The 12,696-nt window shown below is 37.4% G+C and overlaps 1 protein-coding gene across 1 annotated transcript in view; it reads right to left on the bottom strand.

Moving 5' to 3' along the window:
* Window positions 1–5,572, bottom strand: part of LOC139941481 (kiSS-1 receptor-like) — a 127,189-nt gene extending 121,617 nt beyond the window's left edge. Inside the window, exon 1 of the mRNA XM_071938008.1 lies at window positions 5,477–5,572. The gene's annotated coding sequence lies outside the window, so the exon portion shown is untranslated. The remainder of the gene's footprint in view (window positions 1–5,476) is intronic.
* Window positions 5,573–12,696: the final 7,124 nt, after the last annotated feature.

Here is a 12,696-nt window from a genome sequence, read left to right as displayed (position 1 = left end):
TTTCTTTAAGTGGAGAATGCGTGATGACAACAACAACTACACACATTGTGTTTATTATAATGATTTTGATTTATTTTTAAGGATCCCGAAAATTATGATAATTGTTTAATTGACGTTAAAGAACCTAGTGCACTTTTCTAAAAGAGAAGGGGTTCGACTCGGTGTTCCTTTGATGTTAAATTAGCTGCATATTGCACCGTAGCACCAAATTTGAACCATTATGTGCAATAACGAATTGGTTTGATACTTCTACTTCTGAAACTAAAGCTCCACAAAACCTTGCATGAAAATACTGAATGTCGAGGCCCCTTGAGAGTCACTAAGTGACGGATATCCAATAATAACAATTTGTGATTATTAACAATTATAGGCTACATATAGGCCTATTTGACATTTAGGTATTGGGGCTACTTTTAGGTCCGGGCGACATTTATGTACAGATTTGGGGCTGATCGGGCGACATTTAGGTACAGGTTTGGGGCTGATCGGGCGACATTTAGGTACAGGTTTGGCACTACATTTAGGTTCGGGCGACATTTAGGTACATGTTTGGGGCTACATTAAGGTCCGAGCGACATTTAGGTTCGGGTTTTGGGCTTTATTTAGGTCAAGCGACATTTAGGGCTCGGACTACATTTAGGGGCAACACACAAGGTATCAACATACTGCTTGGAAGTCTTTGACATCATTTAGGCAATCTTAATGGCTCAAATTATTGTGTACCATAAACAAATTTATCATCCCTTACCTTGAAGGGAAAAGGACTTGCAATAATGACATACATTGAAACTGGAAACCAGCAAAGGACAGCATGGGGAAGTGGGTTTACATACACCTTCAGTGATGCCCTATTTTTACTTTTAATGGTCTCGATAAAAAACTGTTTAGATTGTTATGGCAAGGCGAGTAGTAAGTAAACAATGGGTTATGTTTCATCGGTCAACAAACGGGTTCATTTTTAACTACAAGTTTTGATTTTGTTGGTAATCATTATACATAGCAAGATTAAAGCAAGACAGTTCTCTAAGAACAAACTCTACCTGGCAAGAAGATACACACATGCATGGTGTTACCGCAAACCAAATATATATTTATATATAGGCTAGCAATTTTGTTTTACAGTTGTTTTCAAAATGTGATTGGCCATTAATTTTTCCTTCATAAATTATTTCCATGGGAGAACAAAGTAAGAATTTGGTGCACAAACCCAGCTGGGTGAATAGAAGTTTCTTACATGTGCACGAACACATCTTGTTTGTTCTTCCCGCTTTGTATTCTTCTTATCATTTCCCCCTTTCTTTTGTTTTCCTTCGCTTTTGAAAAAAAAAACAGTTCACGATTCAAATAAAACAAGTCACACACCATTGATTTGCTCTCTACAAGAGATCACCTATCAAATAATCACCCAGTGAACCAATGACAATATTTTTCGCTTTTAGCGAGTCTGAAGTTTTGCAGTGACCACCCATCCTTTAATAACCATCTATATACCTCGAGTTCGATTATCTTGCCGTCACCAACTGCTTTTTTATGTCCCTCGCTCTCAGCTGTCATATTAAAATTTTAAATTACTACGTCTCGCTGAGCTCAAGAATGAAAAACATGTCAATGCTAGTTTATTTCTTCATGCGATTTCTGAGCGGCTGGCGCGTCACTCAAAACACTCGTTTTGCATAATCTCTTTGATAAAAAACTCCCCTGCTTAGAGTGAAGAAAATCGTAGGTTTTGTTTCTATAATGAAATGTAATTATCATGGATAGTGCCGTAAAATGATGTTGATTTTGCATATTTAATATGATTTCAGAATTACTACAGACAGGAAGGTAATTACTTCACTTTTCACACCATTGTACTTCGGATTAACCTTTGCGCGTCTTTCCATATTGTGGGCAGGCCCTAAGTCACCATAAACTATTTGGATCCTCGTAGAAACATGTGACTAAAACCATTGGACCCTTTTGGTACAGAAAGAAAACAAAAAGTTCACCGATTTACAAATAACTTACAGGGTTTACAGAAGGTGTGGTGAAAGACTTCCCTTGAAATACTATTCCATGAAATGCTTTACTTTATGAGAAAACAGTAAAACAATATCAATTCTCGTTGTCGAGAATTACGGATTTATTTTAAACACATGTCATGACACGGCGAAACGCGCGGATACACGGGTGGGTTTTCCCGTTATTCTCTCCAGACTCCGATGCTCGATTGAGCCTAAATTTTCACAGGTTTGTTATTCGATATAGAAGTTGTGATACACGAAGTGTGGGCCTTGAACAATAGTGTTTACCGAAAGGGTCCAATGGCTCTAAGTGAAAGGATTCGGGTACTTTTTCAAAATGTCCACAGATTTACATTAAACTTACAGGGTTTGAAGATAATGATATAGTGGGATAGTGGAAAGCTTCCCTTCGAATATTACTAACTGAGGTTGTGTAGTTTTTGAGAAATGAGTAAAACAAGTCACAAAATCATGTTGGTGTCATGAGACCAAAACTATTTTAGCATGTAAAATCCCCTTAACAAGTTATGATTATTATACCAAAACCATAGCATAACTGATTAATACGTTTTTACATGCTAAAACATAGACGAAAATTATTACTTTTGCTCATCTCTCAAAAACTACAGCACCTCAGTAAGTAAAATTTCAAGGGAAGCTTTCTACTATCATAATCTTCAAACTGTGTAAGTTTAATGTAAATCTGTGGACATTGTGTTTTTTGTTAGGAAAAAGTACATATACCCTTTAAATGGGCATTTTATACCTTCGGCTTATGGAACCGTTCGTTTGTATTAATCTTATATAATACGTTAAAATTAACATTATAACATGTTGTTTTAAAAGGTGGTCTTTGAGATATCAACGAAACTCCAGAGCGAATTCTGTCCAAGCATCAGAATGAATAAACGCTGTAAGAATGCACATTCTGAAACGCGTTATCGTGTGGGGTAATATTTTTTATTATTTAAATTTGGGGAATAAAAAGTGATATATTTTACCATAACTGCATTACCTACTTCGAAGTGGAACATTTCTCAAAATGCTTTAACTAGTTAAAGCTGCTTTACTTCTTACCACGTAAGTTTGTATTGGCATTGATTGTTTAGTCATTGCCCAACATGAACAGACCCTTTAAACAACCTTAAGAAACAGCACCTTCAGCAAAAAAGTACCTCCGAATTTTCATAAATTAAACCCATTTAGAGGTGAATCTGGAAGAAGAAAATATGCCAGCTATTCCCATGGGTATTCCTTAGTGTGTATCTCCACCTCTGCTGCCACACAACCATCATAATACAACCACCGACTGAACATCATTTTGGCTCGAGGAATTTTTAAAAGGCCCTTCAAGTTCTGTTCGTCATGGTGAATTTCCTAGACAGCACCCGAAGTTATTTTTTAGTCACGTTCTTGTTGCTGTAGCACGTCTGTTTTTACTTGAAATGAATTTTGGGAGGCAATGTGGCGGGTGCCGTGATATCAAATTTGGCAGAAGATCTGGATCAATATGTTAAATCGCCAACAACGTCAGGGCACCTGAAATTTAAGGATTCACTTATGCCACGGGCAGTAGACTCGGGTTGTAAGGGACTTCATGGGTGAGTGAAAAAACAGTACAATTGATGTTTGAAAACTATTTTGATTACTTATTCTTCCTCGGTTATGTGAAAGGAAACTCCAATAAAAGCAAATCTTGTATAATTGAAAACATTTACAATTTCTATGTCGTTACATCATTGAGAAAAAAAAGGAGATTACTATTCTGCAAAAAACAGGGAATACCGTTGAAGTTGAAATGAGATTTGTATATTTTTTTTATTTGAAGCAGTGCTTATCAATGAAATAAAATTGTAAGATTAAGAACCGATTTGCAAGAGCATCATTCCAAAACCAAAGGCAGGATAACACTGGGCACTGGGATGGAGTCATCATTTTTGGAGAATTAGTTTAAGTCATGCACTGGAAATCTTTGTAATTGCCAATTAATAGTAATCTCACCTGGTTATCCAACATAATATGCATAAAAATAACAAATCTGTGAACTTTGTGTTCAATGGTCATTGAAGCAGGAGAATAATGAAAGGAAAAACACCTTTGTTGTTCATTGTTTGTATGCTTTCAGATTCATTAAAGTGCTTATTAGACCCTGGACACTATTGGTAATTTTCAAAGACCATTCTTCTCACTTTGTGTATCTCGACATATGCATAAAATAACAAACCTGTGAAAATTTGAGCTCAATCTCGAAAACTACGTTACTTCAGAGGGAGCTGTTTCTCACAATGTTTCATACTATCGACAGCTCCCCATTACTTGTTACAAAGTAAGGTTTTATGCTAATAATTATTTTGAGTAATTACCGATAGTGTCAAGTGCCTTTAAGCTCAATTTAAGCTCAATCAGTCATCGAAATTGCGAGACATTAATGGGGAAAAAACAGCCTTGTCACTCAAAGTTGTGTGCTTTCAGATGCTTGATTTCAAGACCTCAAATTCTAAATCTGAGGTCTCGAAATCAAATTCGTGGAAAACTACTTCTTTCTCAAAAACTATGTTACTTCAGAGGGAGCCGTTTCTCACAACGTTTTATACTAATAACAGCTCCCTATTCCTCGTAACCAAGTAGGTTTTTATGATAATAATTGTTTTGAGTAATTACCAATAGTGTCCATCCTTTAAGGTCTGAAGTATTTTGATACTTGAGTAGAAAATTAACTCATTCTAAACAATACTTTTCGGATGAGGTAGTTTTCACATTGTTTATACCATCAACAGCACTCTACATTACTCGTTACCAATGCAAGTTTGGTGCTTACAATTATTTGGAGCTATAACCAATAGTGTCCAGTGTCTTTAACTTACAGATTCTACGCACAAAGCAATACGTTCCATTCCACTTTCCTAAACTTACAAACGATTGGGTGAGTTTTATCAACACAGTTTTTCGATTCAACATTTGCATCTGTCCAGATGCATTTTACATATACAACGAAGTCTCAAGTGGTTGATGAAACGCCTTCGCGAAACCCATTCCTACATCCAGTACTAATGTATGTCCTTAATCAATGGTCTATTTCTAGTATCGTCCAGGTAAATGGATGCGCAGCCCTCTTTCAAGTTAATTTATGTTCCGTTCGGTCTCCGGTTTCCCGCCTAGTAACATTGCCAGACGCTAAGTGTCCTCCCCTCAAAAGAACATGAGGGGACTTCCATTCCTGTTCTTTAAGCAACAGTATTCTACCACATTGGTCACAATACCCCATCGAATTCAACAAATGCAAAAGCCTTCATTTATCAACACAAAGGGGTAACCCAACTGGTTATGTAGAAAACAATGTTTTTATGTGAACGCGCAATACCAAGACCGATGTTGTGTGATTTTTGTACGGATTGGAAGTAGGTAACCCATTCCTAAAAGCACGGATGAAATTGTCAGTTATGTAATCATAACAATGGAAAACAATAACTTACCTGTTCCAAGCTACACAAGTCCTCGTGTTTGATTGATGTAGGTTTGTACGAACGTCTTCCACCAAGGCAAGTATTTCGTGTCAGAGTCCAATACCGATATTCAACAACGAGGACTTGTCATTAAGGCGCAATCTGTTCGGGAACAGCCTTCGTTCCAATTTCCAACCCAGCGCAGACTAAAGAAGTTGATTTTCTCTGACTCTTGCTTCAAAAACTGCAAATCACATGTTGGTTGGTTCAGCTATGGTGAAGAGTTAGAATACAAATACTTCTCTTTCAAGTTGGTTGGCATTAAAAATGCCGCACGCACTGCACACGGTAGAAGAAGAAAAATATGTGCGGTGATTCTTTCTGCGACACGTCATGCGCACGAGCAGTCAGACGTCACGAAGACACTCTTTTTGGCAATTGACCAACACGTTGTGTAGAATAACCACTAGTTACATATTGGTCACTTCGAAGTGTTTTCAATACACCGACTTCGTTTGTTTAATTGAGCGAATAATCCTACATTTCTTTTACACTTACTACAACACAAATACCCCTGTTTCTGACGATCATACTAGTTGATTGTTTATGCTTTTTTTCCGGGAAATATTTAGGTCAACAAGAGAGGAAGTAAGCACTCCTCTTAGACAATTATTGGACATAAAATTGCCTCTGCATCCGCTCATCGTCGATTGTTAACGGTTTAGAAAGACACTAGTGGGACCGCATTGGCTAGACTCTATCCAGTACTCCGACCATCGAATCGAAGCTTCGTTAAGTGACAATGGAGTCACTGGGCCTGCATGCTGATATAACAGTCAGTGTGGGCGGCTAGCTCGCTCGGCCTCTCTCTCTCTCTCTCTCTCTCTCTCTCTCTCTCAACGCAAAATGCCTGCTTGAGATGGTAATGCAGTGTGTACCCACGATGGTATAAGGTCTCACTGTTTTAAAGGTACGGGTACTGTTGATAGAACTAATGTTGTCTGTTGCACGTGGTTTGGTTTTCAGTTGGTTATGTTAATTCGTCTGCAAGACTGCTGATGGGACTTTTTTGGTATCATGGATTCTTTTTTTCCCGCATGGATCGATTTCATTTCGTGTATCCGTATGATGCACTTTCATCTAATTGTCCAATTTAAAATGAGCCAAGATACGTTTTTAGAGGCTCCTTTAGACCAGGTCATTCAAATGCAATAAATAACTAATTTAACGACATCGATTGCAGAAGCGTGGCTCATTATTTGTTGAACCAAACCGAGCAAAGTTCAATGATGTACCAATGAATTAATATTATCACGATGTCCACAAAGACAGAGGACATGATTAGTAAACATCAGCCAAAACAAAATAATTAGCACCGATCTAAAACCGTATTTTTGACTATTATAATAGAATCTCGCACAGACACAGTTGGTCTATGTCAGTCTGACTTAACGTCAGAGTCCAAAAACACTGAGCATTCGAAGTGAACATTGTTATCACCATGTTTGTTTTCGTATTATTCCCGTTAATATAAGCTTTATTGTTTTAAAACGTGTACGAAACAAAAGCCGTGTTTCTTTTTTAATCCCCCGCTCCCGTAAAAAAAAAAAAAAAAAAAAAAAAAATTGTAAATGGTATTACGCTATGTTATGTTTTTGATAAAGCAGGGGGAACCAACCACTTCAGTTTCGTAATGCACTCATTTGGCAATAGTCCTCATATAAGTGGGGGAAAATAACACTCTTTCTCAGAAGAAGATGTTTTAGTTGTGAAAAATGTTTCACTAGAAGGTAATCGCATGTAATGCTTTTTACACAATGTTAAGCATAAGGTTAGACACTTGTTATTTGTCCTCACAATTAGCCATTGTACACTTTCTTAAAGCCATTGGACACTTTCGGTCAACAGTATTGTCCAAAGGCCCACTTCGTGTTTTACAACTTATATATAAAATAACAAACCTGTGAAAACAGAACAACAGTTAAAAGTTCAAAGATTTACAAATAACTTACAGGGTTTACAGGGGGTAATGGTGAAAGACTTCCCTTGAAATATTATTCCATGAAATGCTTTACTTTTTGTGGAAAAATTAAAACAATTATAAATTCTCGATATCGAAAATAACGGATTTATTTTAAACACATGACACGGCGAAACGTGCGGAAACAAGGGTGGGTTTTCCCTTTTAATTCTCCTGACTCCGATGACCGATTCAGCCTAAACTTTCACAGGTTTGTTATAAATTATATATATTTTTAAGTTGTGACACACGAAGTGTGTGCCTGTGGACAATACTGTTTACCGATGTTGTACGATTGCTTTAAACACGCACTGCAGAAACACAGTCGGGTACTGGTCGCTCTGATCGGTGGTTTTGGAAATTGTGTTAATAAAAAGTGGTTCGACACTGTGCGAAATTGTAATAAAACCAGCATGTACCGCAATATTTATGCGGGTCATAAAATCATAATAATCTGCTCTGTGCAAACGGTCTAGTCATCAAACTTACCTAAAGGTGGTTTTTCACATGGGAAATATGAGTAAACAGAATTGGCGAGAACTGTATATTTACAATCGATTTTTAAAGGGATACCATATCAAAGGTTTGTGAAAGACTAGAGTGGCATTTTCCAGACTACATTTTTCAGGAAGCACACTCTACAGCCAAGATAGATAAACTCAATCCATCTGAATAACTGATCTGCACAAAACCCGCACACAGCAAAGATAAATTTAAGTATATGCCCCTCAGGTTAAGGATTATGTAAAGAATGAAGTACGTGCTTTTTGTTTCAATCAAATTGTATGTTCTAGACTCAGACGGTATACTCCAGACAAAGCGCAATGTCTATTGGCAGAGTTGATCAAAAATAGAATCTCATTTGACTCGTTTTTATTGAGTTGTTTTCTTTCTCTTTTCATAATTAATGGAATCAAATTATGTCATACTACCGTGGTTATGACATTTATATCCACCACTGATTCCAAGTATAACGAGCTTCTGCGTGATACTCGCTGTAAAGGTTAATAATAGATGTTTAAAGGCAGTGGACATTATTGGTAATTACTCAAAATAATTATTATCATCAAACCTTTCTTGAGTACTTTCTTTTCTTTCTTTGTTATCTCGCAACTTCGACGACCAATTGAGCTCAAATTTTCACTGGTTTGTTATTTTATGTATATGTTGAGATACACCAAGTTAGAAGACTGGTCTTTGACAATTACCAATAGTGTCCACTGTCTTTAAATTTGCATCGGGGATAAAAAATATTAATTTTGTTTTTTTACCCATGTGTTTAAACACTGTATACTCAGTACTTTCCCGAGTCATGTGAAAAAAAATCACAGGCATCTCGAAAGGGATTCGAACCCGCGACACTTGCTATACTTGGTAAAGAGCAATGTAAAAGTAGATGTAAACAAAAAAATGCAGTTTCGGTCATAAATATTTCATTCTTTCCCGGCAACTTTGATGACCACGGTAGAGTCCCTCCCTTGTCTTCCAAATTCCTCCGTTCTTTAGAGTCACCAGGCATTCACCATGCAGGTCCTCCAAAATCATTCATTCTACATTACAGCCCCTATACCGCCCCCCCCCCGCCATGTTCTTCAAAATCATCCATTCTACAGTCTTTAGTTAGACCCCCTTCCACAATTGATCTCAAATTTTCACAGGTCTGTTATTTTATGCATAATGCCCAGGACACATCAAGTGAGGATCTGATCGTTGACAGTTTACCCTGTCAGCCCCGCCTTTAATCTATCAGAACATACTTTGGCATTTTTTAATCGGCATTTGAGTTGCATGAATAGTCAAAAGGTTGGAAATGCTAAAAGTGCATTGCAGACTTAAACCACACACCTTCTCTCAGTATTACAATGAGAATCGTGTTATAAATAGTACACCAGGTCCGTTCTTAAATTGACGTCTCCAGATAATGTCTGTGATTGAATAGTGGGCTTTAACACGATTCGAGTAGAAGCTCTCGGAGGACACATTTGAATTAATTTTAGTCAATTTAGTTTTGCGTCGCTCTAACTGTCAAGGGATCGCACATACTTTCGATTTTCGCATTAACACAAAAAGGGGAAAATAATCTTTTGTGATGGTAGCTCCCAGGGAAATGAAACCATTTTCAAACCTTATAGCTTTAGGGCTGCAAGTAAAATATTTGAAGCATGGAAACTATGTTTTATTTCTTATGATCTTAACTGCTTCCAGAAGAGTGTTTAGAGTGATATGCAACTTTTGAGTGTTTTTAAGGTATGTTATCACTCGAAGCACTTTTAAGAATCAACTTTAGCAGTTGTAACCATTCCGCCTTTGATTAAATCCTAAAGCCGGATTTTCTCAGAAACTAGCACCTGCTCAACGAAACATTTCCCTAGTGCTTCTGTAATCTTATTTGGGAATCAGAAGCGGATCTAAAGGGGCTGGGAGAGGACACGCTCCCTAGCAATTTACACTGATCCTTCGAGAATTACCACACATCGACCACCGGAGGGTAGCCGCGAATGGGCCGTGATAACGCCTCTATCAGATACCCAACATATCATCAACATCAAGTAGCATACAGCCGGGTTGCATATTTTTCTGTTTACACCACACGAGGGGTTTTGTACTGTAACACTGCCAAATCCTGTCTTATGCACATGTACCGAATTTGAAGATTATTTCAAAGGGGAAAGAAAACCCGAATCCAGTTGTTATAGCGCCGTTGTGCACAGCACCTCACCCATTGGAGCATGCCTACAACTGTATACCTGGGACTAACCACAAAAAATTATAACATAAATGATTTCCAGACATTATTCCGTTACGTTGTTGCAGCGAGTGCCCAACTCAATTTTTTATTTTTTTTTATTTTTTTTTTTGCTTAGCAAAGAAATTAGCTAAGCATTATTTTTTGCTTTACAGCTTTATGAAATTTGGCCCTGGTCTTCAACCATTGTGCTTAGTGTCTCCCACATAGGGCTGGATAGCTCACTTCGTATGTAGAGCGCCGGTACAATAATAAAAAGGGAGTTGGTTAAAATCCTGCTACAGCCAATTTCTTTCATTCATTCCAAACTATGTAAATCTATCCGAGTTAGTTCCCCTTGTGGTTTATTACTTGATAGTATTCAAAAGAAGCAGCACTTCTGACCATCTGAAATTATTCTGCGTTACAAATTAATAATTAAGGTTCATAACTTCATAAAATAATTATGTTGGATCTTTGTCCTTTGCAATATTTATATACCCATATCATCTTGGAGCAACTCTGTATTCAATAAACACTCAGTTAACACGTCACATGTCACTAGAATATGCCCGCTAGCTGTTGCGCTGGCTCCACTTGTCAAAGTCGCCCTTGGTCTACAATTCTTGTATTGGTCACTCTAGATGGAGAACTTGTCGACAAGGAGCTCCCGTAGTCAGATTCACCCTAATGGGTTAGACTTCAAGCATATTCGCCGGGACGGGTCTTAAAGGGAAGGTACACGTTTGGTAATTGTCAAAGACCAGTCTTCTCACTTGGTGTATCCCATCATAACCATAAAAGAACAAGCCTGTGAAAATTTGGGCTCAATCGGTCATCGAAGTTGCGAGAAAATGATGAAAGAAAAAACACCATCGTTGGACGAATTTGTGTGCTTTCAGAAAAAAATAAAACTTTATTTTAGTGAGAAGTTACCTCTTTCTCATAAACTATGTTACTTCAGAGGGAGTCGTTTCCCACAATGTTTTTTACTATCAACAGCTCTCCAATGCTCATTACCATGTCCGTTTTTAAGTTAGTATTTGTTTTGAGTAATTACCAAACGTGTATACCTTCCCTTTACGCATATTCGCCGGGACGAGTCTTAAGTTTACGGCTATCAAATGACAGTACCAGACGTGTGAAGTGCCAGTCAGTTTGCTCTCCACTCTGGTTGACATTAGCATCGAGAGTTTCTTCTTGATCTAAGATGAACATTAAGTCAAATTATTCATCTATTCTTTCTTTAAGTTTAAATCGATAAGGACTATGAAAAGGAACTGGTTCAAGTGAAAAGGAAATCGTCTCAAAACAATCTGTGTTGTCCGAAGGACAGTGAAAGTTTGCAAAACTCGATTTTTCGAACCAACATTTAAATTTTCAGAAACCTTGGCAACATGAACAAATGCATCAAAAACGATTACTTGATAAACAAAACACAATCACTCTATGAAATATGGCTTTTGCGTTTGAAACAATGATCGGCCATGGTTCCCATGGTTCCCATTGGGTCCATTGGGGAACACTCTGCTTCTTTGCATCATCACACAAGGTTAGTGTACAAGTGACAGGAAATGGACAATAATTCAGGTTGTTTGCCCACTTGAGTAAAAAAATATTACAGGGAGAAATACCTTCTGGTAGTTACTCCAAAAATGAAAAATACAATACAAAATTGCCTCAGAGCACTTGAGAAAGGCCTCAGGCATGGGCCTTTCCCAGGCATCTGAAAGCAAACAGTCATATGCAACAATATAACTGTAATATTTTCTTTCAATATTTTCTGGCAACTTCGATGACCAATTGACTCCAAATTTGCACAGGTGTGTTATTTGATACATATGTTGGGATAAACCAAGTGACGAAACTGGTCTTTGACATTTACCGAAATTATACACTGCTTTTAAAGACACAATTACTTATTTTGTATATTTTTTGGTAGAAGGCAAACAGTAGTAGTCAAATGATGTTTTCAATTTAAATGCGTCCCTTTTTAATTTCATATGATTTCCAGTTCGTGATTGCCCCTTCTTTTATTCCATCCCATAATTTGTTTCTGGTCGGGAAAACAGCGAATTACTCCAATCACACCAGTGAGTGCCTGCAATACATTTTTAGTTGCCATGTGCAAATTGCCACATGTGAAACTCAATTGTTGTGCCGAAGCAAGATTGTAGTTTTTGAGTATTTTTACCAGTCCTTTAAAGTTACCGCAGGTTCTCATCAAGTGACTTGATCACGTCCGTGAATTTATGCCATACCTAGATACGACTTTACCAATTACTGTTTTTATAAGAAACGACTGTGTTTATATTATAGTTGGCGCTCTTGTGCATTATTTTATGGTGTGCATAGCCACAATCGGGGGTACACTTCACGGTACAAAAAAAAACAAATGAAAAGCAGATGTGTTCAACAAACTCATTTGATTCATCTTTGAAACAACGCTTGTAAATTGACATAGCTAACATTAAGATAGCTGATACACTAGTGGTTTTCAAAATA

Source organism: Asterias amurensis, chromosome 9 (genome assembly GCF_032118995.1).
Source record: "Asterias amurensis chromosome 9, ASM3211899v1".
Taxonomy (NCBI): domain Eukaryota; kingdom Metazoa; phylum Echinodermata; class Asteroidea; order Forcipulatida; family Asteriidae; genus Asterias; species Asterias amurensis.
The sequence above is the reverse complement of the archived record's forward strand: the minus strand, read 5'-3'. Positions and strand labels throughout refer to the sequence as shown.